This window comes from Dreissena polymorpha, chromosome 9, assembly GCF_020536995.1.
Source record: "Dreissena polymorpha isolate Duluth1 chromosome 9, UMN_Dpol_1.0, whole genome shotgun sequence".
Taxonomy (NCBI): domain Eukaryota; kingdom Metazoa; phylum Mollusca; class Bivalvia; order Myida; family Dreissenidae; genus Dreissena; species Dreissena polymorpha.
This window is the reverse complement of record NC_068363.1, coordinates 8,256,805-8,261,567: the sequence shown is the minus strand read 5'-3', so window position 1 is coordinate 8,261,567 and position 4,763 is coordinate 8,256,805. Positions and strand designations below refer to the sequence as shown.

The 4,763-nt window shown below is 34.2% G+C and overlaps 1 long non-coding RNA gene across 1 annotated transcript; it reads left to right on the top strand.

The window, feature by feature from the left end:
* The first annotated feature begins 2,080 nt into the window (after nt 1-2,080).
* On the top strand, nt 2,081-3,996 carry LOC127844908 (uncharacterized). Its single transcript, XR_008032960.1, has 3 exons — nt 2,081-2,181; nt 2,882-3,080; nt 3,917-3,996. It is a non-coding gene; the product is annotated as an uncharacterized LOC127844908 (long non-coding RNA).
* Nucleotides 3,997-4,763: the final 767 nt, after the last annotated feature.

Here is a 4,763-nt window from a genome sequence, read left to right as displayed (position 1 = left end):
GCGATGGTATGTACCACACCTTGTTAAATGCCCTCTTCAAAAGAATGGCAATGGAATTGGGCAAGGATTTAAATGATCCAAACTATGAACCGCCAGAGTTAACTGTGTCTGTTGGACATATTCCATGTGGTAACCGTTAATTTCTTATATGCCCTCATAATACGAAATTTTTAGGCTAAATATAACAGTATTGATATTGATTATTTGCACATTATTTTTAACCAGGTTTTCCAAAGGAAAAAACTGGTTATTAGATTGGCGAATGCGGGCGGGCTGGCTGGCTGGCTGGCTGGCTGGCTGGCTGGCTGGCGGGCTGGCGGGCTGGCGGGCGGGCGGAACAAGCTTGTCTGGGCCATAACTTTGTCGTTCATTGTGAGATTTTAAAATCATTTTGCACATTTGTTAACCATCATTAGACGGTGTGTCGCGCGAAAAAATTACGTCAATATCTGCAAGGTCAAGGTCACACTTTGAGTTCAAAGGTAAAAAATAGCCATAAATGAGCTTGTCTGGGCTATAACCATGTCATTCATTATGATATTTTAAAATCATTTGGCACATTTGTTCACCATCATGGGACGGTGTGTCGCACGAAAGAATCACGTCAATATCTCCAATGTCAAGGTCGCCACGACTAAAATAGATTTATTTTAAAACAAACTTACAAAGGGGGTTAATTTTGTTTGTTCATTTCAAAAGTTCAGTTTGAGTTGTCTCCCTTTATCAGATTTTTTTTCACACTGAAAACCTGGTTTTGTGACAATTTTGTCCCTTGTTTAATGTTATGTTGAATTTTATAGCAGTGCACATTATTCTTCCCTAGTTCCAGAAAAGTGTCTGAACATTATATTTCCACTAAATATATATTACTGCGAAAAGTAAATTAAATGCATAATTCAGTTTATTGACAGTTTACAGTGGGATACATGTTTTCAAACAGGTTAATTAAGTTCCTATTTTTCACGTGTTGTGCAGTTCGATGACAATATTGTATTTAATGGAAATCCAGTAATTCATATACATCACCAGTTGACTTATTAAATTACGAAAACGAAAATATAAGCCAAGAAAACGTCATAACAACCATGTTTTCATTTTTGTTTAAGGCAGTGGAAACAGAATAGCTTTTGGAGCTAATGGATGTTTTGACGTAGCAACTGCAGTATATGCTATAGTTTTGGGTAACCAACAGTTGTATTCTTTGTTTACATTTAGTCATACACATAAGTGTATACACTCAGTGCAATATGATTTCGTTATTATATAAAACACATTATATACTTTACTACTATAATGTAGAAAAAGTAAATATTTGAATAATCAATTTCATTACTGGTCTTCTGTTAACTTAAATGAAAGATTTTTATAAAAAAGATATATTAACTTTATGCCTTATGTTGCAGGGTTCAAAACAAAGAATAATATTTTCAGTGTGTATTCGGGCAATGAGTTTATTGCGTATGCATTCCTGTTGGTCAGTGGAATATGGTCAGACTTGCTGACACTCAGCGAAGGACGGCGAAGCATGGGTCAAATTAGAATACCATGTAAGAAGATTACGCATTGAGCATGTATTTGCATTACACCTTAAATAACATTATACCGTTATTTGTATAAAAATTAAAATCATTGTGTTAAATCATTTATGAACCTTTCATTTATGTTTAGGTGTAAAAATGACATAATAAAATAAGAATTTGCGCAACACACACCTGAAAGAAAGTAAAAACAGGTCAAAATGCATGAATATGAATAATAAAATATAATGCTATTGGATCAATTTGGGTGTTTCTGGGCTAAAAAGATGATTATAAAGAGTACCATTTGTGTGGCGATTACAAATATGCTCATCTCATTATATCAGTGCTTTCAATGATTGTGATTAATTTACAAGCATTTTCCCTTACATTTTAGCATGTTTGTATTTGGTATCGTACGTTTAACGCATGTGATATTATAACTGACCATTATTTACTGTAAACAGACAATTGGAATTATATTCAGTGTCGGCGATCCAGCAGTTCTTAATCAAGAGTCAGAGAGTGGCAGACTTAACCTTAAAATTTAAAGCCGCGGAAGATTTTCTGATCGGAATGAAACGGCATTACAAAGGTTCTTGCGAGATCATCGGTACACAAGAAATACTGAAAAAGAGGCTAGTGATAGTAACACTCAGGAGAGGTAAGTTAATGCGTATGTGTGTGCGTATGTATGAAGCACCTTTTAATTAAAATTCTTTAACTTTCTTAATTTATTATATTTGTTTTGTCAATTACTCTCAAATCTTAGATGAACGTATTCATTGGTAATGGCATGAAACGGTACGCTTATTTCCGAAAAGATATTTAATATTAATACTAACAAACCATAATTGGCAAATATTTGAGATATGTCATACAAAATAAATTGATTTGAGATAATAAATAAAAATAAGTGTACAATATGTGTCTTGTTTGGCTCTTGTCATGTGCACATTTTGAGAGAATATATAGGTGACACTCAAAGCATGAAAACGACGTAGAATAAGCGTGTCTACTGATATTTATTTGTGTGGTTCCTAAGTTTAAAGTTTGAACTATGTTGTTAATCTTATATTTCAGACTGTTGGCGCTTATTTTCTTTAGTCTTACTATATCTTATAGATACTGTAATGTTTATTTTATTTAGTTCAAGTGTCTTTAAAATGGCCATTTATGGCATGAAATTTATTAATTGTAGTATAATAGGTACCAATTATTTTGAAGCCGTAAAATTTAGTGTATTATAATGACCTTTTCGCCGTTACAAATATAAGAAATACCCGAATAAGTTTTTTGTAAAAATAAAAAGTGTTATGCTCTTGAACTATGACTGTCGGTGAAAATACATCTTTGTTTTCCAGTGCAACATTGACAGTGGTTCGGGGACCCTTTGTTGCTCTTGTTGACCTGGACGTCATGGTGTCATCATTAGTTGACACGTTCCATATGCCCAATTATAAGCCGATAAGCGACGCCTCACAGCTCGTAATTCACAAGCCGTGCAGCAAATGGGAGATGCTGAAAACTATGTGGAATATGGCCTTGAATACAAGCCAATTTGTATGTTATTTTAATAATTTCAATAGACCATTGTTATGAGCACGAAACCAAATAACACAAATTATAGATCTGCACGTTCATTTGAGGGAAAAAGGAAGACGTCTATTGAATTTTACGTCACTTAACGTATACTTATTGAGTGGCAAATCACATTTGCCATCTTTTAATTAGCTCCCTTTAGAACTTAAGAACAACTTATCTTGGATTGAAAGTGTTTCAATTAAGCCTCAAACAAATTTATATTGGCCCAGTATATCACATGAAACAAGTTAAATCAAAATCCATGCTGTTTTAAATAAATTATGTTAGTATAAATGAGTACAAACACCTAAATTTGAACGATAAAAGAGAAGATTTTAGCTGTTAAACATTTTGAGTTAATGAGTATAAATCTAATACTAATACCATGATTTTTCTTAACTATATACAAAGGGGCATACCTGTTTTACACACATCTCTTGTCTTTGGATCTCTGTGCCTTGGAATTTAGTTTAATACAAATTCTTTATCTAGTCATTTTGCGTGCCATATTAAGTCGTATTGTGAAGCACCGAGTAAATGTTAAGTAAGTTGGTTTGTTTGTGTGTTTGTTTGGATTTTGTGCCACATTTTCTTGGGATAGCCGGTTACCAGTACAAAGGCTGGTACATACCTTTAGCAGTAATAACAACGTCCAAACTCGGCGCAGAGGTAGAGGGTGACTGACCGAAGATATGGTCTGATGACCAATCAACAATCAAGTCATGTTGCCGGGTCCGGGATGAAGGTCGTGTAAACTTAATTTCATTTGAACAATAATGTACATTTGCACAATTTACGGCTTAATCAAATTGTAGGCTGACGAACCGCCAGAGTACGCTTTGTCCTTGTTTGTTAACGAGTTCTCAGTCCATGTCAACAACCCTAACGACGCTGATCTTATTTGGGACGTCTCGAACGAACATTGTCCATAGATGGAGAAATGTTCACCCTGAAGGAGCCAGAATTCACCGCCCGGTAGGTGTAGACATCAATAAAGGTGTAACGAAACTGTTTTTTGTATGCATTCTTCATTCACTTATCTTTATTTTATGTAAATTAAATACAGCTATGTTGTACAAAATATGATTTTCAGAGTGGATATTTGTATCATATTTTATTTAAATATGAATCATTGTTTGCATAGTTACTTAACGTAGTGAGTGTACATTGTACATAATATTGCTGTTTATTTCAGTTATTACCCCGGAAAAGTTCCAATCTTTTGCCAACATCCCTGGCGTGACAGGAAGAGTCGGCTGAAGTGTATACTTTATTCCGCTCCAGGCTATGTGATATATAGATTGGTGGGAATAATGGCCCATATATAAACGTACATGAAAATAACGATATTGTACACATAAAAGTTCCTGTATTGGATTGACAAGTTGCACTTGCTCATCATGCCGTGTGTGTAGCACTTTAAACATGTAACTGAAATCCCATCAACACGTTTGTTATATTTCTCTGATTTATACTAGTATGTTATTCATGTTTCGGTAACAATATGGATTCTAATCTGTACACGTTGTATTATGTTATTGTGTAATTACTTGCTACATATACATCAAAACTGTTGATGTTTTCGTTGTAATCGTCAGCTGTTTGCGTTTACGTAGATTTTTTTCTACTTGATTTTTTATCCAAGCTTTTTTCCACGCTTAT